The 27,368-nt window shown below is 37.1% G+C and overlaps 1 pseudogene; it reads left to right on the top strand.

Moving 5' to 3' along the window:
* The first annotated feature begins 1,000 nt into the window (after positions 1-1,000).
* Positions 1,001-26,721, top strand: LOC120196942 (annotated as a pseudogene).
* The last annotated feature ends 647 nt before the right edge of the window (positions 26,722-27,368 follow it).

Below are 27,368 nucleotides of genomic sequence, written 5' to 3'. Positions count from 1 at the left end.
GCGGTGGTAACAGAGGTCGAGGATGGCAGTTGATCCTTCCACGAGCAGCAAAACAACAATATCAAACTATAAAAAACTCAAGTATCAACTAAAATCCAATTGAATTAAAATAAAAAATGACCGAAACCCTTACCTAGGCCGACGACGACGAACGGCGGTAATGCTTCGACCCACGGGTTAGGTTACGAGCGCCTGAGGACGACGATGGTAACGGTGCAGACGGTGAGGCGAGATGATCGTCGGATCGGCCATAATAGAGGAAAAATCATGCGGCGACGGGAGATGGTTTCGATGATGATACACGTCGGTCAACGACGAGTCGAACGGGGGTAGAAGTGGGCCGAACGGTGGTCGGACGATGAGGCTTCGGAGGTCGATGAGGTTGCGATCAGGGGAGTTTTAAGGATTTATGTTTGAGATTTGGGGGAAATTTTGGGAATTTCACAAGGGGAGTGGTATATTTTCATCAACCAAAAAAATGAGTAAATTCAGGACTAGATCCCTAAATTTCCTTCACTTTCTAAAACTATCTATAAGTTTCAAAAACTTATAATTTGACCCATAAAATGGGGTGTGACGCTCAACTATTAAAAGTTACAAAACGGTCACCCGACTATTCATTATGTTTCAAACTAGTCCTTTTTTGTTAAAAATTAACGACAATCTTAGTTGGACGTTAACCAGTTGATTGAGATATGATAAAATCTGATATCGTAATCTCAAACGACTATTATATCTCAGTTAGCATGTTAACGTCCAACTCAGATGACCATTAATTTTTTAACGTAAAATGATGAGTTTGGAACATAATGAATAGTCGAGTCACAATTTTTTAACTTTTAATAGTCAAGGGACTCAACAAATTAAATCCGGGATCATTTTGTAACTTTTAATAGTAGAGGGACTCAATAAAATACTATACATAAATTGGAGGACCACATTTGTGTACTTTACCAAATATTAAATCACCAAAAGCGACAATTGTATACGTTACGTAAGAAAAGAAGTTTGAAAACATAAATCTTATCAGCTTTCTTCACTGGAATCACTCATCACTTTCATGTTCCCATCCAAACAAAACTAAAACTTCAAAAAGGAAAACAAAAATGGTGTACCAGTCTTTGGATTCCCTCTCCGTCAAAGATGTGGAAGCGTCGGGGATATCGTATGAACTTGCCGAAGAAATTCACCGCAAGTTGTCGGAGATCGTTCGTAGTTACGGATCTAACTCGCCGGAGACTTGGAACTGAATTTCCAAACATGTCCTTACCCCTAATCTCCCTTTCTCTCTTCATCAGTTGATGTATTATGGTTGTTACAAAGATTTCGGACCTGACCCCCCTGCTTGGACTCCCGACCCGTAAGGATTCCCTTTCTTTTTCAAGTTTTCTGATAATTCATTTTAATTTTATGTATACAAACAATGAAAAGGCACATATTTGATTGAATTCTAAAAATTCAATTAATTTTATTATTTCGAACTAAATTGAACGAGTAATTTGTACTCTGTTCTAATGGCAAAATTTGAAATCCTTTTAAGAAGAAAAAGAAGAGTATAATCTGCAATTGAAAATTGTATTTCTTGGATAGTGTGCAGTGAAGGGAGGAACCGAACATTAATCTGTTTAGTTAATAGATTTCTTTGTTCTCTATTGGCTACCCTAGAATAGCTCCGACTAGATGATGCACTTGTTCAATTAATATTTTATCTTGTCACTGGTTGAATCAAAAGGTATAACTCTAATTTCTGAAGCTTTTCAATTGAAGAAGGTTGATGGATTAATACTGGTATTTTGTTTTATTCTGTCAAATTATGTATGGATAGAGAGAGTGCATTGTTAACAAATGTTGGGAGTTTATTAGAGAGGCGTGGAAAAGAATTCTTAGGCTCCAAATACAGTGACCCTATATCTAGTTTCTCTCATCTTCAGGAATTTTCGGTCTCAAACCCTGAGGTATGACTGTTATGATTCCAAGGTCACATTTTTTGAAAAATATAACATAATAGTATTTGACGATCTTGAATTTTAGGGGAATTAGTAAACAAATATTGTTTCTTATATCTTGATATGCCAGGTTTATTGGAAAACTGTACTGGATGAAATGTGCGTAGATTTTTCGGTTCCTCCTGATTGTATCTTACAGAGTCCATCTGAATACAGCCACATATCAAATCCAGGAGGTAAATGGCTTACTGGAGCTTTTGTGAACCCTGCAAAGAACTGCTTGGTTGTTAATAGAAAGAGAAGTTTGGATGATACAGTAATAAGATGGCGTGATGAGGGAGATGATGATCTGCCTGTGAAAAGCATGACTCTTAAGGAATTGCAGACGGAGGTTTGGTATGCTGCTCTTCATCTCATAGATGGAGTGTTTGTTCATAGTTACTTCTATTATTTATTATTTTTTTCTTTTGGTTTGCATAATTACAGTTTGATAGTTTGTCTTGGAATCTTCTCTGAAAATCTTAAAAGCATGATTCATCCAGACTAAATGACAGTGAAGTTTAAAATTAACTAAATTGTTTTATCGGATCCTTAAATCCATCATTGAAGTTTGGAAAGCATAAAATGAGACGCTAGCAAGTCCAAACAGTAGTATTTAGTACTAATGTCTTTTATTAGTTCCCAATAAGCCTCAATAAGAGTAAACATCAGAAGTCTTGTAATGCCTGTGTTTTATGCTGTAGTCGCCTATTTTGTTCTTATAGTTGTCTTGTAGTTTCAAAGGTTTTTTAGCCAAACTGGTTTAGGGTTGTTCTGACAAGTGATGTTGTAATGCTGTAGTGGTATCGATGAAGAGTCGTGATGTTGTAATGAAAAGTGTTGTTCTTAGTACTTCTACCAACTTTTGATATCTTATTAACAAGCAGTATTTTTTTGTTCTAATTTGTAGGTTAGTTGCACATGCACTTGATGCTCTGGGTTTGGACAGAGGATCTGCAATTGCAATTGATATGCCAATGAATGTCTACTCTGTGATTATCTATCTTGCAACTGTTCTAGCAGGCTATGTAGTTGTATCCATTGCTGACAGTTTTGCTCCGCCTGAAATATCAACAAGGCTTAAAATATCAGAAGCGAAAGCCATTTTTACTCGGGTTGTCTTCCCTTGTTCCTTTCAGCAGATTATGGAACATTTAATTCTTGTATTTACAATCTCTTCTGAATATCTGCAACTTGTGTTTTTTGCAGCTCATGCTCTTATCATGCTTACGTGACATTTGTTAATTTGAATTATTTCTGTGCAATTTAGGTTTTAATATGTGCTTTTTTATTGGGATAGAACGTTGTAAAAGTCAATTAGATGACCTTTATAGAAGCTTAATGTTTCGGATCATAAATAGCATGATGAATAGTGTCTCCTTGCTTTACATCATAATCCTTAACTAGAGTCAGGGAAATACTTTCAGACATCTGAATTGTGTGTGACATTCATTGATCTAATTAGACATTGTATCAACAGTATGTGCTAGCTTCTGCTGCACGGGCATGCATATCGGTGGCACCTCATTGATGGTTCTTATTTGACTAAGAGCTCAAATTCTAGGTGTCGGAACCGCCTTTCGGTTGGGTCCGGAATTGGGCTTCGACTTGGATTAAATGGTTGGAGTCGCCACCGACCATTTTAAAACATTTAGGTAGGTCGGACATCATCTTACCTAATCTGCATTTTACCAGAAATATGTCAGGCTCGGGAGTCGGTTACGATCAAGGAAAGATTAGCACCCTTGAACCGCTCTTTCGGTACCAATTAATTTGTCGGTTGTCTTTAATTTCGAAAATTAAGAATTTAAATTAAAATTTAAAAATTCGATTTGAATAATTACCTTTGATCGATTGAAATTACCCCTAAAAGGTCAAAAAGATTATATTAAAAATAAACCTTAAATAAATCGAAGAGATTAAAAAAATGAGAAAATAACAATAAAAATGTTAAAAAAATAAAAAATAAATACATGAAAGTGAAAATAACCCCTAAACAATATTAAGGACTAAAATAAATTAAACAAAAATCTAAAAGGGCAAATAAATAATTATATGAAATGCATTTAAAATTCATAGTGATTAAAACAAAAAAAAATAATAGATTCCATGATCAGATTCAAACATGAACTTAACACGGGGTTAGTGATAAGAATATAATAATTAAAAATATAGCGAACAAAGTCAAAATTGTTAAATAAATGATGGATGGGTAATGAGCCATTAAAGGATGAGTACCAAAAAATTAACATGGATATACGATCTAAGAAAGTAGCAGATTCCATTTTGATTAAAAGAGGTAACAAAATTTTATTCAAGTGGAAAGACCAAAACCCTAAACTAATCCTCCAGACACCTCTGTCGCCTCCTTCTCAACATTTCCTTTTTCTTTGAGATAAAGATGACCATGGCCATCACCCCTAAAATGTTCCGATGAGAAGCTTACGGCCACCAAACAACCTTTTTCGAGCAAAACACTATAGATCGCTATTTTTCAAACCCACAACAAGATTTTTGCACAGTTTAACAAAGGAAAGAGGCTACCTTTTGAAGGTTCTTGGCTCTGGTGAACGAAAATTGCCTTCTTCGAATAGAAAGGTCAGGTTTTTTTACTTGGCTCTTTGTTTCCTTCTTTTTATTTGAGAAATGATTTATGGTTTTCTCCAATGGATCCCCTCGAATGGTTTTTTTTTTACTTCGAATGAATCTGGTACCCTTTTTTTTATTTTTTCTGGTTTTCGTTCGAGTCTTCCTCTGTTTCTCCCGTGATTTTTCGTGTTTCTGTTTCTCTCATTTCTTCTCTGTATTTTTCTCGTAATCTCTGTGTCTTCAATTCGTATAGTTACATGTTTATTTATATTGGAAAAAAATACTATTTTTAGAATCCTATTCTGCGTAAAACTCTCGGGTTGTTGAGAGTCTAATGGTTGTTTGCTTTGTTGGCTTTGTTGGTGTTCACATGTCGCCGTGGTGCCGAGGAGTTCGACATTGGTTGCGTGAGAACCGGCGGTTTGACCAAGCTGGGTGAGAAACGGCGTTGGGGAGTCTTCCGGGGTAAAAAGCTAGGTCTATTGTGCCTCACACATTTCTGCTGGGCTTTGTTGTTTTGGGTCTGTAAAGAGAAAAAAAAGAAATGTATTAATTTAAGTAAATATATATATATATATATATAATATTATATGCATATAGACAAAATTTGGTGTCCACAGCTGCCCCTCTTTATCCTTTTTCGTGGAACGAAAAATAGGACAAAGATAAAAGGACACAAATTTTCATTCGGTGGAGTTGAAAATTGATTCAATTAAGAATAACTCCCTGACGAATTGAGTTACGAATGACTCCTCCGTTGCAAAGTCGAGCCTATCTTGAAATAGAACTGAAGCTGTAGTTCGGAATTTGAAACCGGAATATGGTTTATCGTTGCCAAACTATAGTCAGCCTTGGTCTTTTTCTCGGCTTAAAGACCTTAGTTGGGAATTCGAGTGGAAAATAGTTCTTTGACTCTACCTTATGGTTGATAAGCCCTCGAGCTGAATGGAATCAAACTCGACGGACGTTGACAGATAGCTTTTCTGAAACAGTTTCTTGTCACTAAGGTATGGTTAACCTAGGTCTTCTTCTCGTCTTGAAAACCTCGACTGCAACCGGCTAGTAGTGTGAATGATGTGTCATCGAGCTGAATAAAACCAAACTCGACAATTTTATTGAAATATAGCCCTTCTTTCCTTGAGCTATGCTGTAAATTTGGTTTGCCTCTGAGCTGAATATAATTGAACTCGGAGGTATTCGGTTGGCAGATAGCCCTTCTCGACTTAAGCTATACTGCAAATGATGTGCCTTGGAGGTGAGCGTAATCGAACTTGAAGGTCCTTGGTAACAGATAACCCTTCTAGCCTTGAGTTATGCTGTAAATGATATGCCCTCGACCTGAGTGTAATCGAACTCGAGGTCCTTTGGCAGATAGCCCTTTTCGACTTAAGCTATGCTGTAAATGATGTGCCCTCGAAGCTGAGTGTAATCGAACTTGAGGGTCTTTGGCAGATAGCCCTTCTCGACTTAAGCTATGCTGCAAATGATGTGCCGTTGAGCTGAGCGTAGTCGAACTCAAAGGTCTTTTATTGGCAGACAACCCTTCTAGACTTAAGTTGTGCTGCAAATGATATGCCTTAGAGCTGAGCGTAGTCGAACTCGAAGGTTTTTGGTGACAGATAACCCTTCTAGCCTTGAGTTATGCTGTAAATGATATGCCCTCGAAGCTGAGTGTGATAGAACTTGAGGGTCTTTGGCAGATAGCCATTCTCGACTTAAGTTATGTTGCAAATGATATGCCTTAGAGCTGAGCGTAGTCGAACTCGAAGGTCTTTGGTGACAGATAACCCCTCTAACCTTGAGTTATGCTGTAAATGGTGTGCCCTCGAAGTTGAGTGTAATTGAACTCGAGGGTCTTTGGAAGATAGCCCTTCTCGACTTAAGCTATGCTGCAAATGATGCGCCTTAGAGCTGAGCGTAGCCGAACTCGAAGGTCTTTGGTGACAGATAACCCTTCTAGCCTTGAGTTATGTTGTAAATGATGAGCCCTCAAAGCTGAGTATAATCAAACTCGAGGGTCTTTGGCAGATAGCCCTTCTCGACTTAAGTTATGCTGCATATAATGTGCCTTAGAGCTGAGCATAGTCGAACTCGAAGGTTTTTGGTTGGCAGATAACCCTTCTAGCCTTGAGTTATACTGCAAATGATATGCCCTCGGAGCTGAGTGTAATCGAACTCGAGGGTCTTTGGAAGATAGCCCTTCTCGACTTAAGCTATGCTGCAGATGATATGCCTTGGAGCTGAGCGTAGTCGAACTCGAAGGTCTTTAGTTGGCAAATAGCCCTTCTTGTCTTGAGCTATATTGCAAATGTTGTCTTAAAAAAATGGCTTCTCTTCATAGGTCTAAGCCGGTCGTAGTTCTTTAGGTGGTTCCTCTGAGCGAGTCTGAACCAAATGAGATGATCTTTGAATGACTCCCCTTTTACGGGAAAGCCCACTGATGAATTCTGTTAGCCGAATATCTTCTGTCGTGGAATTGAAATCTGGCTTGAAGACATTAACTTGAAATATGTTGTTCGTTGTTGAGTTGAGCCGAACTGGATTTTTTCTAAACTGGTTCTCGAACTCATCTGAAGTTGACATTAAGATCTGTTGATATGTCAAGTCGGTCACCACTGAGTTAATCAACCACCATTGTTCTTTAAAGGCGCTTGTGAATCAAGTATCCTTCATCCTGAAGTCGAAACTTGACTCTAAAAGCTGCAAAAAATCATGTATGCTAAAATGATGAATGTGATGCACCTAGGTATGTCTAAGATGCATGCAACATGAATGAATTATGTTTTATCTCTTGGACTAGAGTCTCGTGTTTTGTCTGCTAATCTGGTCCATGGAATCGATCGTGCCCCATTATCTTTTCGAGTTTTGGCTTTACAGACCTTTCAAATCCGAGACTGTTATGTTTGAAAATGTTTTTCTCTTTTTTCTTGTTTTAGGAGTGAAAAGGATAAAAAATGTTGTAAAATATTGCTCTTTAATTCATGCTCGCAATTGAATCAAATTATAAACATGAATTCAAAGTATATCAAGGGAACTAATGGCTCTTTTAATGCTTTCAGAGATATAGTTCTTTGACAAATGTTCGAATGGATGAGTTGTCTTTAAGTTGGCCTCATTTCCAAGGTTTTGGTAACCTAAAATGTATTTTTTTTAAATATTGCAACATGCTTTGGCATTTCAATTGGGTGCGGACAAAATGACGCAACTAGCATGATCAATTACTAGACCTTTTATTTCGGTCCTCTGAAATCTTCCATTTGTTCAAGCTTTATAGGCTCCTCTAATAAAGGCAATGCAAAAAATATCGGTCTAAAAGATGAAATTCTTGAGTGCTCGTGTGTAGTTAACTATAACAGGTGTTCCTTAACTCCCTTAGTCCATCATTACCGAAAATTTCTTGCTTAGATAAATTTGATTTAACTTGTCGTTATCTGGCTAGCTGAATCCATAAAGCCGGGGCATTTAACCAATTGCTTTAGAGGGACATGTTAATATTATAATTACTTTTATCAAGTTACCTGAAGGGTTCATCTCATCACAGAGTCTTCAGCCTGACAAGAGCAGTAGAGCAAACACCAAATTACCAAGTGTCCGAGCAATGTCATGGTTTGAACGTAATCTACTCATAAGACCAGGGCTTTGAAGTTTCCTCTATAAGCAATTGCCTTAGTGGAATAGCTCAGTTTTACGGATTTAATTTCTTAAGATTGTCAAGAAGAACCTGTTATAGCCTAGGTGTTTGTTGAAAGTCAAAAATTTCATCTTTAGAGTTCAATTTTCAAGCAACTGACCTAAACTGGATTCATCTACTCGACTCTTTCATTTGTAAAGATCATCATCGTCATTGAACGTCTTAAATAAAAAACATAGTAATGTCATATGCAAAATGATGCCCCATGGTGTCTGCACCTTATGAAAGAAAAAGATTATATTGGTTAATTGCAATAGCATGGAACAGAGTTTGAGGGTATATTCTGGGTAAGGTCAAGGTCCTTGTTTTAAAACATGTTACTTTGTCAAAGATCCGTAACTTTGAACCACTCACAGAGTTTCTTAATTCAAATGATATTCAAAGAATTGAAAGTTTGCAAATGTGATTCATTGCTCGTCATCATTAAAGTAACATAAATTTATTCAAATGTTCTTACAAAAACTTGAAAAAGTGAAAAAAAAACAAGTTCAAACAGAATGTCTCAAATGATGAAACGATCTTCCTCACTTGGATGCCCCCAAGTTGTTGAAGTCGATCCAGTTCTGGTTACGCATCTTCTGTACGACTCTTTTGAATGCATAACAGTTCTCAATTGTGTGCCCTGTGACACCGCCGTGATATTCACAATGCACATTCTCATCATGCCACTTGGGGTATAGGGGCTTCATGGATTCCACCAGGTATGGTGACACTACATGGGTGTCAAGAAGTTGATGGTAAAGCTCTTTGTAGGTCATGGGAATAGGGTCGAAATGTTCCCTTTCCCTCATTGGTTCTCTGGAATCTTGTTTAGAAGTACCTGACGGTACGGCTGCAGTTGATTTCAGTTTGGAGATCGTAACCCTTTTACTGGTATGATTGATGTTGTTAATCTCTCCATCCTGCTCTCGCATAGGAGGTTTCCTATTGGCCTCCCCATCCTTAATTTTCCCTTGCTTTATGGCCGACTCAATCATTTCTCCGGCCATAACCAAGTCTGAAAAGCTTCCTGATGTGATCGCAACCAGGTGCCCGAAGTATGGAGCCTTCAGGGTCTGTACGAATAGCTTTCGGGTTTCCTTTTCATCTAACGGTGGATGAACTTGCACAGCCAAATCCCTCCATTTTTGTGCGTATTGCCTGAAACTCTCGTTATGCTTCTTTTCTATGCTTTGTAGCATAACTCGATTTGGCCTTATGTCATTAATATGCTTGTATTATTCCAGAAATGACTTGGCCAGGTCCTTCCAGGTCTTGATATTTGATCGGCTTAACTGGTTGTACCACCGAATGGCTGAGCCCGACAGACTCTCCTGGAAGCAGTGGATCAGGAGTTGGTCGTTTCCTCCATATCTTGTCATCTTTCGGCAGAACATGGTGATGTGAGCGGATGGACAACTGTTCCCGTCAAACTTCTCGAATTCTGGGGACTTAAATTTCGGAGGAAGAACCAAGTCCGGGACTAGACTGAGTTCCGCGGCATCGATTTCATGGTAGTCATGGTCTCCTTTGACTACCTTCATTTGCTCCTCCAATTGTTTGATTTTTCCTCCATTTTCCTCGCTTTGTCCTCTTTGTCCAAATCTGGTACATGGTAATAACATGGATTGTTCTTAGGGTTAAATACAGAGGACGAGGACTTCACTTTTGCAGCAGATGAGTCCCCTCGAAGTTCTGGTAAGATTTCAGGTGAGATAACCACTTGCGGGGTAAGTGTTATGGTTACCCCTTCCGGTGAACCTGCCCCGGGCGCACTGGTCTGCTGTTGGCCAACTAACTTGGAAACGATCTGATCAACCAAGGACTCTTGGTTCTTTGTGATTATTTCCAGAATATTTCGATTGCTCTGGTTTATCTTGTCTTCTAGCTCTTTCTGCAATTTGGTCATGTTCTCCTCGATTTTCTCGATTCTTGTATTCATCTTCTTCTTTTTCAGGCGGGTGTTATGCGGATGGGGTGTGTCAAACGCTTGAGGCGGTGTATCCAGTATTTGCTCCTTTTGATGAGACATGTATATGTTAGTTAATGTGAATGCAAAGAAAATAACAAAATACAAAATATCTAAATGCATGATGCATGATGCATGAAATGTCTGAGGCATTGATCCAAAAAATGTGCATGTTATTCTGAATAACCCTTATTGGTGACAAAAGTGTTACATCTGAAGAGACAGAAAACTTTTTGATGGTATAGATCCCCCACAGCTTCTGACAAGTATATTCTTCTTCTGCCATTTTCCCGGTTGAATATTCTATCAAACCATTCAGGTTCCTTTGGCTAAACTTGTGCAGCTAGCGAGCTGCTTGCCCCAAAAAAGGTCTCGAAGGATTGTATCTCCGGCTTTCACTCTATGTCGAGCTTTTTCCAAATGAAAATATCATCGGAGCCCTCCATCCGAAGTTTATCGACTTGTTTCTAGAATTTATCAATAATGGTCTCCAGCTTAGCTAGGGTTTCGCCATCTTGTTGTTGTTTTTGAAGGGATTCTCCAGGTCAGTAACCTTTTCCACGTCTTGCCCCTGCAACCTTTTCCCCTGAGTATTCTTTGACCATGGCTGAACTTCTAAGCTTTTCATCTCTTTGTATTATAACCCCTTTGTCTATTAATGCAGATTATTCATGTTTAACAAATACGTTTTTTGTGGATCAACACCTCTTTTAAATGATGCAAATGATGAAAACAAAATAAAGGAAAACAAAAAATAAAAAGAGTTAGTGAGGTAAATCAAAACAATAGTAAAAATGAAAAATCCTACCCCACATGATATCTACCCCACATGCTTTAATTCCTACCCGGACATGATCTTTATCCCGCATGCTAATTTCAAACAAATCCTAACCGCATATTTGTCTAGTTCGCATGCTTTGAACAGAAAATAAAACAGGAAACAAAGCAGCCTAGGGTTTGGAATGAGGTCTTGGGGTGGGCTCTAATTTCCTATACTCTCCCAGTTTAGGTTCTAAAAAGGTACTCGAGTTCTCCTTGCTGGTGCCCCCTTAGGCTTGCCAGACCCTTAGTCCTAAGCCCATTACAAGCTTGTGTGGACTAAGTTAAACTCGAGAGGAAACATTCCCTTATGCCCGCACGGTGAATAAATTCACACGAAGGTGTCACTTTCACCCCTACTTAAATAGGGTTCAGAGCTCGGGTATAGAGCTAGAGATGACAATTTAGAAAATTCTGAAATCATTAAAAACCGTTAGTACAACTATTTACTTGAAAAATAATCAAAGGTAAATAATTATAATCAAATAAATTAATTAAAATTAAAATTTATAACTTTCGCTAAAAAAGACAACCGAAAATTAATTTCGGCCTGACTTACTTACCTGTCCCCAGTGGAGTCGCCAAGCTGTCGGAACCGTCTTTCGGTTGGGTCCAGAATTGGGCTTCGACTTGGATTAAATGGTTGGAGTCGCCACCGACCATTTTAAAACATTTAGGTAGGTCGGACACCATCTTACCTAATCTGTATTTTACCAGAAATATGTCGGGCTCGGGAGTCGGTTATGGTCAAGGAAGGATTAGCACCCTTGAACCGCCCTTTCGGTACCAATTAATTTGTCGGCTGTCTTTAATTTCGAAATAAAGAATTTAAATTAAAATTTAAAAATTCGATTCGAATAATTACCTTTGATCGATTGAAATTACCCTTAAAAGGTCAAAAATATTATATTAAAAATAAATATTAAATAAATCGAAGAGATGAAAAAAATGAGAAAATAACAATAAAAATGTTAAAAAAATAAAAAATAAATACATGAAAGTGAAAATAACCCCTAAATAATATTAAGGACAAAAATAAATTAAACAAAAATCTAAAAGGACAACTAAATAATTATATGAAAATGCATTTAAAATTCATAGTGATTAAAACAAAAAAAATAATAGATTCCATGATCAGATTCAAACATGAACTTAACACGGGGTTAGTGATAAGAATATAATAATTAAAAATATAGCGAACAAAGTCAAAATTGTTAAATAAATGATGGATGGGTAATGAGCCATTAAAAGATGAGTACCAAAAAATTAACATGGATATACGATCTAAGAAAGTAGCAGATTCCATTTTGATTAAAAGAGGTAACAAAATTTTATTCAAGTTGAAAGACCAAAACCCTAAACTAATCCTCCAGACACCTCTATCGCCTCCTTCTCAACATTTCCTTTTTCTTTGAGATAAAGATGACCATGGCCATCACCCTTAAAGTGTTCCGATGAGAAGCTTACGGCCACCAAACAACCTTTTTCGAGCAAAACACTTTAGATCGCTATTTTTCAAACCCACAACAAGATTTTTGCACAGTTTAACAAAGCAAACAGGCTACCTTTTGAAGGTTCTTGGCTCTGGTGAACAAAAATTGCCTTCTTCGAATAGAAAGGTCAGGTTTTTTTACTTGGCTCTTTGTTTCCTTCTTTTTATTTGAGAAATGATTTATGGTTTTCTCTAATGGATACCCTCGAATGGTTCTTTTTTTTTTTACTTCGAATGAATCTGGTACCCTTTTTTTTATTTTTTTCTGGTTTTCGTTCGAGTCTTCCTCTGTTTCTCCCGTGATTTTTCGTGTTTCTGTTTCTCTCTTTTCTTCTCTGTATTTATCTCGTAATCTCTGTGTCTGCAATTCGTATAGTTACATGTTTATTTATACTGGAAAAAAATACTATTTTTAGAATCCTATTCTGAGTAAAACTCTCGGGTTGTTGAGAGTCTAATGGTTGTTTGCTTTGTTGGCTTTGTTGGTGTTCACATGTCACCGTGGTGCCGAGGAGTTCCACATTGGTTGCGTGAGAAGCGGCGGTTTGACCAAGCTGGGTGAGAAACGGCGTTGGGGAGTCTTCCGGGGTGAAAAGCTAGGTCTATTGGGCCTCACACATTTCTGCTGGGCTTTGTTGTTTTGGGTCTGTTAAGAGAAAAAAAAAGAAATGTATTAATTTAAGTAAAAATATATATATATATATATATATATAATATTATATACATATAGACAAAATTTGGTGTCCACAGCTGCCCCTCTTTATCCTTTTTCGTGGAACGAAAAATAGGACAAAGATAAAAGGACACAAATTTTCATTCGGTGGAGTTGAAAATTGATTCAATTAAGAATAACTCCCTGACGAATTGAGTTGCGAATGACTCCTCCGTTGCGAAGTCGAGCCTATCTTGAAATAGAACTGAAGACGTAGTTCGGAATTTGAAACCGGAATATGGCTTATCGTTACCAAACTGTAGTCAGCCTTGGTCTTTTTCTCGGCTTAAAGACCTTAGTTGGGAATTCGAGTGGAAAATAGTTCTTTCACTCTACCTTGTGGTTGATAAGCCCTCGAGCTGAATGGAATCGAACTCGACGGACGTTGACAGATAGCTTTTCTGAAACAGTTTCTTGTCACTAAGGTATGGTTAACCTAGGTCTTCTTCTCGTCTTGAAAACCTCGACTGCAACCGGCAAGTAGTGTGAATGATGTATCATCGAGCTGAATAGAACCGAACTCGATAATTTTATTGAAAGATAGCCCTTCTTTCCTTGAGCTATGCTGTAAATTTGGTTTGCCTCTGAGCTGAATGTAATTGAACTTGGAGGTATTCGGTTGGCATATAACCCTTCTCGACTTAAACTATACTACAAATGATGTGCCTTGGAGGTGAGCGTAATCGAACTCGAAGGTCTTTGGTAACAGATAACCCTTCTAGACTTGAGTTATGCTGTAAATGATATGCCCTCGACCTGAGTGTAATTGAACTCGAGGTCCTTTGGCAGATAGCCCTTTTCGACTTAAGCTATGCTGTAAATGATGTGCCCTCGAAGCTGAGTGTAATCGAACTTGAGGGTCTTTGGCAGATAGCCCTTCTCGACTTAAGCTATGCTGTAAATGATGTGCCGTTGAGCTGAGCGTAGTCGAACTCAAAGGTCTTTTATTGGCAGACAACCCTTCTAGACTTAAGTTGTGCTGCAAATGATATGCCTTAGAGCTGAGCGTAGTCAAACTCGAAGGTTTTTGGTGACAGATAACCCTTCTAGCCTTGAGTTATGCTGTAAATGATATGCCCTCGAAGCTGAGTGTGATCGAACTTGAGGGTATTTGGCAGATAGCCATTCTCGACTTAAGTTATGCTGCAAATGATACGCCTTAGAGTTGAGCGTAGTCGAACTCGAAGGTCTTTGGTGACAGATAACCCCTCTAACCTTGAGTTATGCTGTAAATGGTGTGCCCTCGAAGCTGAGTGTAATCGAACTTGAGGGTCTTTGGCAGATAACCCTTCTGGACTTAAGCTATGCTGCAAATGATGCGCCTTAGAGCTGAGCGTAGCCGAACTCGAAGGTCTTTGGTGACAGATAACCCTTCTAGCCTTGAGTTATGTTGTAAATGATGAGCCCTCAAAGCTGAGTATAATCAAACTCGAGGGTCTTTGGCAGATAACCCTTCTCGACTTAAGCTATGCTGTAAATAATGTGCCTTGGAGCTGAGCATAGTCGAACTCGAAGGTTTTTGGTTGGCAGATAACCCTTCTAGCCTTGAGTTATACTGCAAATGATATACCCTCGGAGCTAAGTGTAATCGAACTCGGGGGTCTTTGGAAGATAGCCCTTATCGACTTAAGCTATGTTGCAGATGATATGCCTTGGAGCTGAGCGTAGTCGAACTCGAAGGTCTTTGGTTAGCAAATAGCCCTTTTTGTCTTGAGCTATATTGCAAATGTTTTCTTAAAAAAATGGCTTCTCTTCACAGGTCTATGCCGGTCGTAGTTCTTCAGGTGGTTCCTCTGAGCGAGTCTGAACCAATTGAGATGATCTTTGAATGACTCCCCTTTTACGGGAAAGCCCACTGATGAATTCTGTTAGCCGAATATCTTCTGTCGTGGAATTGAAATCTGGCTTGAAGATATTAACTTGAAATATGTTGTTCGTTGTTGAGTTGAGCCGAACTGGATTTGTTCTAAACTGGTTCTCGAACTCATCTGAAGTTGACATTAAGATCTGTTGATATGTCAAGTCGGTCACCACTGAGGTAATCAACCACCATTGTTCTTTAAAGGCGCTTGTGAATCAAGTATCCTTCATCCTGAAGTCGAAACTTGACTCTAAAAGCTGCAAAAAATCATGTATACTAAAATGATGAATGTGATGCACCTAGGTATGTCTAAGATGCATGCAACATGAATGAATTATGTTTTATCTCTTGGACTAGAGTCTCGTGTTTTGTCTGCTAATTTGGTCCATGGAATCGATCGTGCCCCATTATCTTTTCGAGTTTTGGCTTTACAGACCTTTCAAATCCGAGACTGTTATGTTTGAAAATGTTTTTCTCTTTTTTCTTGTTTTAGGAGTGAAAAGGATAAAAAATGTTGTAAAATATTGCTCTTTAATTCATGCTTGCAATTGAATCAAATTATAAACATGAATTCAAAGTATATCAAGGGAACTAATGGCTCTTTTAATGCTTTCAGAGATATAGTTCTTTGACAAATGTTCGAATGGATGAGTTGTCTTTAGGTTGGCCTCCTTTCCAAGGTTTTAGTAACCTAAAATGTATTTTTTTTAAATATCGCAACATGCTTTGGCATTTCAATTGGGTGCGGACAAAATGACGCAACTAGCATGATCAATTACTAGACCTTTTATTTCAGTCCTCTGAAATCTTCCATTTGTTCAAGCTTTATAGGCTCCTCTAATAAAGGCAGTGCAAAAAATATCGATCTAAAAAATGAAATTCTTGAGTGCTCGTGTGTAGTTAACTATAACAGGTGTTCCTTAACTCCCTTAGTCCATCATTACCGAAAATTTCTTGCTTAGATAAATTTGATTTAACTTGTCGTTATCTAGCTAGCTGAATCCATAAAGCCGGGGCATTTAACCAATTGCTTTAGAGGGACAGCTTAATATTATAATTACTTTTATCAAGTTAACTGAAGGGTTTATCTCATCACAGAGTCTTCAGCCTGACAAGAGCAGTAGAGAAAACATCGAATTACCAAGTGTCCGAGCAATGTCATGGTTTGAACATAATCTACTCATAAGGCCAGGGCTTTGAAGTTTCCTCTATAACTAATTGCCTTTGTGGAAGAGCTCAGTTTTATGGATTTAATTTCTTAAGATTGTCAAGAAGAACCTGTTATAGCGTAGGTGTTTGTTGAAAGTCAAAAATTTCATCTTTAGAGTTCAATTTTCAAGCAACTGACCTAAACTGGATTCACCTACTCGACTCTTTCATTTGTAAAGATCATCATCGTCATTGAACGTCTTAAATAAAAAACATAGTAATGTCATATGCAAAATGATGCCCCATGGTGTCTGCACCTTATGAAAGAAAAAGATTATATTGGTTAATTGCAATAGCATGGTACAGGGTTTGAAGGTATATTCTGGGTAAGGTCAAGGTCCTTGTTTTAAAACATGTTACTTTGTCAAAGATCCGTAACTTTGAACCACTCACAGAGTTTCTTAATTCAAATGATATTCAAAGAATTGAAAGTTTGCAAATGTGATTCATTGCTCGTCATCATTAAAGTAACATAAATTTATTCAAATGTTCTTACAAAAACTTGAAAAAGTGAAAAAAAATAAGTTCAAACAGAATGTCTCAAATGATGAAACGATCTTCCTCACTTGGATGCCCCCAAGTTATTGAAGTCGATCCAGTTCTAGTTACGCATCTTCTGTACGACTCTTTTGAATGCGTAACAGCTCTCAATTGAGTGCCCTGGGACACCGCCGTGATATTCACAATGCGTATTCTCATCATACCACTTGGGGTATGGGGGCTTCATGGATTCCACCGGGTATGGTGACACTACATGGGTGTCAAGAAGTTGATGGTAAAGCTTTTTGTAGGTCATGGGAATAGGGTCGAAATGTTCCCTTTCCCTCATTGGTTCTCTGGAATCTTGTTTAGAAGTACCTGACGGTACGGCTGCAGTTGATTTCGGTTTGGAGATCGTAACACCTTTACTGGTATGATTGATGTTGTTAATCTCTCCATCCTGCTCTCGCATAGGAGGTTTCCTACTGGCCTCCCTATCCTTAATTTTGCCTTGCTTTATGGCCGACTCAATCATTTCTCCGGCCATAACCAAGTCTGAAAAGCTTCCTGATGTGATCGCAACCAAGTGCCCGAAGTATGGAGCCTTCAGGGTCTGTACGAAGAGCTTTCGGGTTTCCTTTTCATCCAACGGTGGATGAACTTGCACAGCCAAATCCCTCCATTTTTGTGCGTATTGCCTGAAACTCTCGTTATGCTTCTTTTCTATGCTTTGTAGCATAACTCGATCTGGCCTTATGTCATTAATATGCTTGTATTGTTCTAGAAATGACTTGGCCAGGTCCTTCCAGGTCTTGATATTTGATCGGCTTAACTGGTTGTACCACCGAATGGCTGAGCTCGACAGACTCTCCTGGAAGCAGTGGATCAGGAGTTGGTCGTTCCTCCATATCCTGTCATCTTTCGGCAGAACATGGTGATGTGAGCGGATGGACAATTGTTTCCGTCAAACTTGTCGAATTTCGGGGACTTAAATTTCGAAGGAAGAACCAAGTCTGGGACTAGACTGAGTTCCGCGGCATCGATTTCATGGTAGTCATGGTCTCCTTTGACTACCTTCATTTGGTCCTCCAATTGTTTGATTTTTTCCTCCATCTTCCTCGCTTTGTCCTCTTTGTCCAAATCTGGTACATGGTAATAACCCGAATTGTTCTTAGGGTTAAATACAGAGGACGAGGACTTCGCTTTTGCAGCAGATGAGTCCCCTCGAAGTTCTGGTAAGATTTCAGGTGAGATAACCACTTGCGGGGTAGGTTGTATGGTTACCCCTTCCGGTGAACCTGCCCCAGGCACACTGGTCTGCTGTAGGCCAACTAACTTGGCAACGATCTGATCAACCAAGGACTCTTGGTTCTTTGTGATTGTTTCCAGAGTATTTCGATTGCTCTGGTTTATCTTGTCTTCTAGCTCTTTCTGCAATTTGGTCATGTTCTCCTCGATTTTCTCGATTCTTGCTTTCATCTTCTTCTTTTTCATGCGGGTGTTATGCGGATGGGGTGTGTCCAACGCTTGAGACGGTGTATCCAGTATTTTCTCCTTTTGATGAGACATGTATATGTTAGTTAATGTGAATGCAAAGAAAATAACAAAATGCAAAATATCTAAATGCATGATGCATGATGCATGAAATGTCTGAGGCATTGATCCAAAAAATGTGCATGTTATTCTGAATAACCCTTATTGGTGACAAAAGTGTTACATCTGAAGAGACAGAAAACTTTTTGATGGTATAGATCCCCCACAGCTTCTGACAAATTGATTCGTCTTCTGCCTTTTTCCCGGTTGAATATTCTATCGAACCATTCAGGTTCCTTTGGCTAAACTTGTGCAGCTGGCGAGCTGCTTGCCCCAAAAAAGGTCTCGAAGAATTGCATCTCCGGCTTTCACTCTATGTCAAGCTTGTTCCAAACGAAAATATCATCGGAGCCCTCCATCCGAAGTTTATCGACTTGTTTCTAGAATTTATCAATAATGGTCTCCAGCTTAGCTAGGGTTTTGCCATCTTGTTGTTGTTTTTGAAGGGATTCTCCAGGTCAGTAACCTTTTCCTCGTCTTGCCCCTGCAATCTTTGCCCCTAAGTATTCTTTGACCATGGCTGAACTTCTGAGCTTTTCATATCTTTGTATTATAACCCCTTTGTCTATTAATACAGATTATTCATGTTTAACAAATACGTTTTTTGTGGATCAACACCTCTTTTAAATGATGCAAATGATGACAACAAAATAAAGGAAAACAAAAAATAAAAAGAGTTAGTGAGGTAAATCAAAACAATAATAAAAATGAAAAATCCTACCCCACATGATATCTACCCCACATGCTTTAATTCATACCCGGACATGATCTTTATCCCGCATGCTAATTTCAAACAAATCCTAACCGCATATTTGTCTAGTTCGCATGATTTGAACAGAAAATAAAACAGAAAAAAAACCGCCTAGGGTTTGGAATGAGGTCTTGGGGTTGGCTCTAATTTCCTGTACTCTCTCGGTTTAGGTTCTAAAAAGGTACTCGAGTTCTCCTTGCTGGTGCCCCCTTGGGCTTGCCAGACCCTTAGTCCTAATCCCATTACAAGCTTGTGTGGACTAAGTTAAACTCGAGAGGAAACATTCCCTTATGCCCGCACGGTGAATAAATTCACACGAAGGTGTCACTTTTACCCCTACTTAAATAGGGTTCAGAGCTCGGGTATAGAGCTAGAGATGACAATTTAGAAAATTCTGAAATCATTAAAAAATGTTAGTACAACTATTTACTTGAAAAATAATTAAAGGTAAATAATTATAATTGAATAAATAAATTAAAATTAAAATTTATAACTTTCGCTAAAAAAGGCAACCGAAAATTAATTTCGGCCTGGCTTACTTATCTGTCCCCAGTGGAGTCGCCAAGCTGTCGGAACCGTCTTTCGGTTGGGTCCGGAATTGGGCTTCGACTTGGATTAAATGGTTGGAGTCGCCACCGACCATTTTAAAACATTTAGGTAGGTCGGACACCATCTTACCTAATCTGCATTTTACCAGAAATATGTCGGGCTCGGGAGTCGGTTACGGTCAAGGAAGGATTAGCACCCTTGAACCGCCCTTTCGGTACCAATTAATTTGTCGGTTGTCTTTAATTTCGAAATTAAGAATTTAAATTAAAATTTAAAAAAATTTGATTCGAATAATTACCTTTGATCGATTGAAATTACCCTTAAAAGGTCTAAAAGATTATATTAAAAATAAATATTAAATAAATCGAAGAGGTGAAAAAAAATGAGAAAATAACAATAAAAATGTTAAAAAAATTAAAAATAAATACATGAAAGTGAAAATAACCCCTAAACAATATTAAGAACTAAAATAAATTAAACAAAAATCTAAAAGGGCAACTAAATAATTATATGAAAATGCATTTAAAATTCATAGTGATTAAAACAAAAAAATAATAGATTCCATGATCAGATTCAAACATGAACTTATCACGGGGTTAGTGATAAGAATATAATAATTAAAAATATAGCGAACAAAGTCAAAATTGTTAAATAAATGATGGATGGGTAATGAGCCATTAAAAGATGAGTACCAAAAAATTAACATGGATATACGATCTAAGAAAATAGCAGATTCCATTTTGATTAAAAGAGGTGGGAATTGTAAGATGTCAGAAGTTTTATAAAAAAGCTTTCGATGCAAAATACCAAAGGGCTTTTAGTTTTGAAAAGGACGAGGTACACTTAATCATGACGGGTCTATGGAGCCTAGGCACAAGTCATAAACGAAGGTTTCTTAACAAAATTTTATTCAAGTTGAAAGACCAAAACCCTAAACTAATCCTCCAGACACCTGTGTCGCCTCCTTCTCAAGATTTCCTTTTTCTTTGAGATAAAGATGACCATGGCCATCACCCCTAAAGTGTTCCGATGAGAAGCTTACGGCCACCAAACAACCTTTTTCGAGCAAAACACTTTAGATCGCTATTTTTCAAACCCACAACAAGATTTTTGCACAGTTTAACAAAGCAAACAGGCTACCTTTTGAAGGTTCTTGGCTCTGGTGAACGGAAATTGCCTTCTTCGAATGGAAATGTCAGGTTTTTTTACTTGGCTCTTTGTTTCCTTCTTTTTATTGGAGAAATGATTTATGGTTTTCTCTAATGGATACCCTCGAATGGTTCTTTTTTTTTTTACTTCGAATGAATCTGGTACCCTTTTTTTTTATTTTTTTCTGGTTTTCGTTCGAGTCTTCCTCTGTTTCTCCCGTGATTTTTCGTGTTTCTATTTCTCTCTTTTCTTCTCTGTATTTGTCTCGTAATCTCTGTGTCTGCAATTCGTATAGTTACATGTTTATTTATACTGGAAAACAAATACTATTTTTAGAATCCTATTCTGAGTAAAACTCTCGGGTTGTTGAGAGTCTAATGGTTGTTTGCTTTGTTGGCTTTGTTGGTGTTCACATGTCGCCGTGGTGCCGAGGAGTTCGGCATTGGTTGCGTGAGAAGCGGCGGTTTGACCAAGCTGGGTGAGAAACGGCGTTGGGGAGTCTTACGGGGTGGAAAACTAGGTCTATTGGGCCTCACACATTTCTGCTGGGCTTTATTGTGTTGGGTCTGTAAAGAGAAAAAAAATAAATGTATTAATTTAAGTAAAAATATATATATATAATATATTATATGCATATGGACAAAATTTGATGTCCACTAGGCATATTCTAAGGAACAGTTTTTAATCAAATATCATTTTTTTTATTTGTATTGGGAAGTCCGACCAACATGCTCAAGTATTTTAGTTAGCAACACTTTTCCCCTTTATTTTGCTTTTTTTTTCTCATGATAATTCATCTTAAATGAGAGTATCTTTATTGATGCTATATCTAGAACACTTTTCACAAACTTGTCTAATATTATTACTTTGTGTTCCTTTAGTGAATCTCTTATCTCTGGCTTACTCCTTAGTTTTTTTTGTTGGTTTTCTAATCTTTCCAGATCCTCAATTAAGTACATTTACTCGGTCTTCTCAGTTTAATTCTTTGGTGGTTCTATTTCAGGATCTTATTATTCGCGGTGAAAAAAGACTGCCTTTGTATAGGTGAAGTTCTTTAAACTTTGTCCTCAACCATTTAAGGCAGTGTGTTCTTTATATCTATATTTCTAATTTCTAATAAAAAAAGTTATCTCACCATGTAGCTTCCATTCTGCAGTAGAGTTGTGGAAGCTCAGGCACCAATGACCATTGTTATCCCAGCCACAAGCTCTAGTTTCAGCATTAAGTTGCGTGATGGAGATATTTCATGGCCTGATTTTCTAGAAGAGTTAAAAATTTCAAGTAAGCACTCTATTGCTTCTGGCTAATAGTCATCCGTTGTCATTCTCTGTATCCCCTACCTTAATTTTTCTTGAAGAGAATATATGAAAGTTTGTATAGCTTGCTTTGAAACCATATCTGATCGATGTCCATGAGATATCTTTCATTTTCTCTATTGCGGAAGTGATATGTTATTTTTTCTAATTGGAAGGAACCAAGACTTGTATCTTTAACAATGGTAGGTGTTACAAGTATATTTACTTTAATAGTTACGTGCTGGAGAATATTCCTAGATGGGATGAAACAAAAAGTTAGTTGGGATTGGGTAGTTATGCATTGTGCCTTCGTAGCAATCTTCCGAAGAAATGAACATATTTGGATGTTGATAATATTAAAACAATCTTCTTTAGTGAGAGGCAACTCTCTCTAGTAGCTTATTGAAACTCCATATTCTAAAGTTTTGCAAATTATGTCATCTCAAACAGTCAAAATAATATCATAGGAAAAGACAAACTTTAGATATTATAAAAATTGGTATTTATTGAGACGAAGTAGACCAAATTCTTGGCCACTTTTCATATTGTTCTATGAAGTTGTTGATATTATTGTAACATCTAACATGCAATTGTATTTATCGGAAAATCACTTGATTATCAATTTCTTCATTTTATTGCACGTAAAAATATATGCAAGACTTTAAGTTGTATCGGCCCTTTGTTTTTCTTTTTGATCTCAAATTACAGGGGAGATGTGTTAAGGCAGTAGAACAACCGGTAGAGGCATTTACAAATATCCTTTTCTCATCTGGAACTACAGGTAACATAAAAAACACTTTTTATTTCTTTTCATTCATTTCTTTCAAACAAAATGGTATTTCATGGGAAGGGGTGGCCTAAAATCATGGTTATACTTATAGTGTAGTTTTTAATTCTTGAACAGAATAAAGCTTAATTCAGTTAAAGAAAAACTACCTAATGTTCGTCTTAGCATAGTGACATTTAATATTTGTGATAGAAAGTTTCCAGATGGGTCATAGCATGAGAAAAAAAACGGTGTTGTTATTTTTGGAGCAGTGTCCCAAATGTAAATTCATGGCAACTCTTGTGTTTGCTTGATGTTCAATCAAGCAACCTCACTTGCCAATTTCCTACTTTTGATTTTAGGAGAGACGAAAATAAGGGAAATACTTACCATTGCGTCTTCTGAATTATTATCAGGCGTGTTAGTTTTGAGAATTACAACCGAGATTTTTTTTCCGTTTTCTTATCCCTGTAAACGAACCAAACGTTCAGCGAATCATTCGTGAACATTTCAACGGGAAGTTCGTTTATGTTCGTTTATTTATTAAACGAACGAACATGAACAAGATTTTGTGTTTGTTTAATTAAATGAACGAACGTGAACAGAGGGCTTGTTCGTTCATTTACGTTCGTGAACGTTCGGTAATATATTCGTTTATCTTTATTCATTTATGTTCATTTATGTTTGTTTATGTTCGTTCGTTTATTTTCGTTTATGTGCGTTCATTTATGTTTAGCCCAATCTCTCTAGACCCATTTAAAATATTAAAGCCCAATAAATTTTAATCTGGTACCCATAAATATTTTAAAATTCAATTAATTTTAAATACAAATAAAAAAAGCTCAAAACAATTAAATAAAATATAATCCTAAAATTGTTAGGAAAGAAAAAAAATCTATTTTCATTTATGTTCCTTTACGTTCGTTTATGTTCATTTATTGTGTTCGTTTGCGTTCGTTCGTTTGTGTTCATTTACGTTCGTTCGTTTGTGTTCGTTTACGTTCGTTTATGTTCGTTTAAATCCATTCATTTATGTTCATTTATCATTTAAATGAACGAACACGAACAAGCTACATTCCTTAACGAACGAACATGAACAAGAAATTTTTTGTTCGTTTATGTTCGTGTTTGTTCATTTATTCGGTTAAAATTAAACGAACGAACATGAACATACTCTCGTTTGTGTTCGTTTGGTTCGTTTACAACCTTTGCTAGATGCCTGCACCATTCACTTTTCTGCAGCATCCCACACCGAGTGATTACAAAATTTGGGGCTAGAAAAGAGAGTAAGATAATGTTAAAAGTTTAGTCGACCGTTAGTTATTCTACTGTCAAAGTTGACAAACAGTAGGATAGGACGGAGAAGTTAAATTCACATTTTTCCACTAAATTTCCATAATTTAAAGCTGGCTGAAGGACAGAAAATGAAATTGGTGGGCTAATTGAGCCTATTTCTTGTGCAGGTGAGCCTAAGGCAATTCCATGGACTAATGCAACTTCTTTCAAAGCTGCTGCTGATGCATGGTGCCATATGGACATCCGTAGTGGCAATATTGTTGCATGGCCTACAAACCTTGGATGGATGATGGGTCCTTGGTTAGTGTATGCTTCATTGTTAAATGAAGCTTCAATGGCACTATATAAAGGATCTCCCCTTAGTTCTGGCTTTGCCAAGTTTGTACAGGTAGTAATTTATTGTAAATATTGTCATAATGGTTTTTACTAGAGAATGGCAAACCTTGACTTGTATAATCAGCTTATAGAATCTTCACACGCACATGCACACCCACACACACACACAAAGGAGTCCTTGTGCAGGAACTTATATAATTTTTTTCTCGGGCTTTACTTATTTTCACTAAACTTGCCTAGGATGCGAAAGTAACAATGCTTGGTGTCGTCCCTAGCATTGTTTGCACTTGGAAAAGTACAAACTGTATTGCTGGCAGTGATTGGTCATCCATCCGGTAAGTGTTCATATTTACTCAAGCTTGTTTGTCTTCATATGATCAAATCACTAGCAACGATATATGCATTCACTTTCGTAAAAAAAATTATTAGAAAGTTGACTTGCTCTGGGTTTTCATCCAATATTTGATTCTTCCTGGCTATGTCTTCTGTTTTTCTGAAACTCGCAGTTGCTTCAGCTCCACTGGTGAAGCTTCTAATGCAAATGAATACCTATGGTTGATGGGGAGAGCTTACTACAAACCTGTCATTGAATATTGTGGTGGCACTGAAATTGGTGGTGGTTTTGTTTCTGGATCATTTCTACGGCCCCAATCGTTAGCTGCTTTCAGTACACCAGTTATGGGTTGCCGTTTATTTATTCTTGACGACGATGGTCATCCTATTGTAAGCGCCAATCCAACCCTCGTTAATGAATTACTAGTTAATGAAGTATTTTATGGGGAAGTATAAGTGTTTAAGTACAAATGTAAAATAAAATGCAACTAATTTCTTGAACTTTGTTTAATTTTAAGCCTGAGGATGCTCCGGGGATGGGAGAACTGGCTCTAAGCCCTCTTATGTTTGGTTCTTCAAGCACACTGCTAAATGCCTGTCACTACGATGTTTACTTTAAAGGAATGGCTACATGGAATGGACTGGTGAGAAATTTGTACTTCTCAACATTTTTTTTAAAATTTTATTTTGGTTGCATTATCTTCTGTTTGATTTGTAGTTCTAATGTAGTCTTAATGGTGCAAGATTATTTGAAATGCTTGACCCAGTGCAATGAGAAAATGCTCTGATTGTACATGTACTTTATAGTTAATGGATTTTGGAAATGTAAAGGATAAAACCAATCTATGTTTGGAGTATTATACCCCCATATTTACACCTGAATGTGACATACACGTGGAATACGAATGCAGAAAGTGAAGAGTTTGGATAATATATAAACGAATTATCATTACCTTACATGCCTGCATTTTATTGTATTTTCTTGCAAGTAAAACCTTTGTGTCTGAATTTACCTTTGCAGGTTCTCCGAAAACATGGGGATGTCTTTGAGCGCACCTCTAGAGGATACTATCGCGCACACGGTCGTGCTGACGATACAATGAACATCGGGGGTATCAAGGTATTTGTTTGATAGTATGGAATATAACCTTTTGGTTTGAGGTTTAAGTATTCCAACTATATACAGATTCCCCATTTATTTTCACCAATTAAACAATCTCCATAGTTCACTGGGGGATTTGGTTGATCGTCACTCTTGCATACCTCCAAGTCTCAGATATTACATGTATTGATTAATAACCTAGATATAATTATTTTCACTGGGGGCTGAGAATTTTTTTGTTGCATCGCACCGTTATGAAGCATTGTCGTGTTTTGTGTGGCTGGAGCTCGTTTTCACGGTTGTCTTTCTAGAAAAATGTCTTACCAGTCTCTGCAATCATGATGCTCAACTGGCTAATCGGTTGAACAGGTCAGTTCGGTTGAGATTGAACGCATCTGCAATGCAGCAGATAGCAGTGTACTTGAGACAGCCGCCATTGGGGTGCCGCTAGCAGGTGGCGGCCCCGAGCAACTGGTAATTGCAGTAGTGTTCAAGGATCCCCAGAACTCAAAAACAGACTTGCATCAATTGAGAATATCCTTTAACTCAGCAGTCCAAAAGAATTTCAACCCATTGTTCAAGGTAAGTTGCAGCTGTGTTTTGGATTCCTTCGTTTTTCATATGTATTTCATTGTTGATCTTACAAAAGTAATAAATTTGCAGGTTTCTCGTGTTGTGGCAATGTCGTCTCTTCCAAGAACAGCTAGTAATAAGGTGATGAGAAGGGTTTTGAGGAAGCAGTTGGACCATAATTCTAAACTATAATTGCAGAAGAGATTACATGTAAAATTATAGAACTTTTATACCATGAATACTTTGTTGTGAATGGAAAGGTTCTGACATTTTAACCATGGTATTTTGCAATGTAATCGATTTAATATTTTTTTATCAGGTAGAGAATACTTTAAATATATATTTTAACAAGGCGACATCGGTGATTTTAGTTTTTATTGTTAAATGATTGATTAAATAAATACTATATTGTGTTAACATTAGATTTATAAAAAATAATATAAATATATATTAAATTAAAGTTTTTATATAAAAAATTAATTAAATATTTTAATTTTATAATAATATATTTTTACAACGAAAAATTAAAGGAAAAATATACATTTGTATAAGAAAAATATGATTAGATTTTTTTTTAGGATATGAGCAGTTTTTTTAAATTTAATACTCCCTCTATCCAACTAAATATCTCTTTTGATTTTTAAAATTATCCCTTTCAAAATGTCTTATTAAAAAAATTAACAAATAACAACACTTATATTTACTTTTTCACTCTTATATATCTTACTCTTTTACACCTATCAAAATAAATAAACCAAATATATCAATCACTTTTTAGAGATAATTATATTTAAATATGTTATTATTATTATTTTATTTTGACTTAATATAAAAATAAG

Source organism: Hibiscus syriacus, unplaced genomic scaffold (genome assembly GCF_006381635.1).
Source record: "Hibiscus syriacus cultivar Baekdansim isolate YM2019G1 unplaced genomic scaffold, ASM638163v2 tig00117034_pilon, whole genome shotgun sequence".
Taxonomy (NCBI): Eukaryota; Viridiplantae; Streptophyta; class Magnoliopsida; order Malvales; family Malvaceae; genus Hibiscus; species Hibiscus syriacus.
Note: the sequence above shows the minus strand (reverse complement) of the source record. Positions and strands in the feature narration are given on the sequence as shown.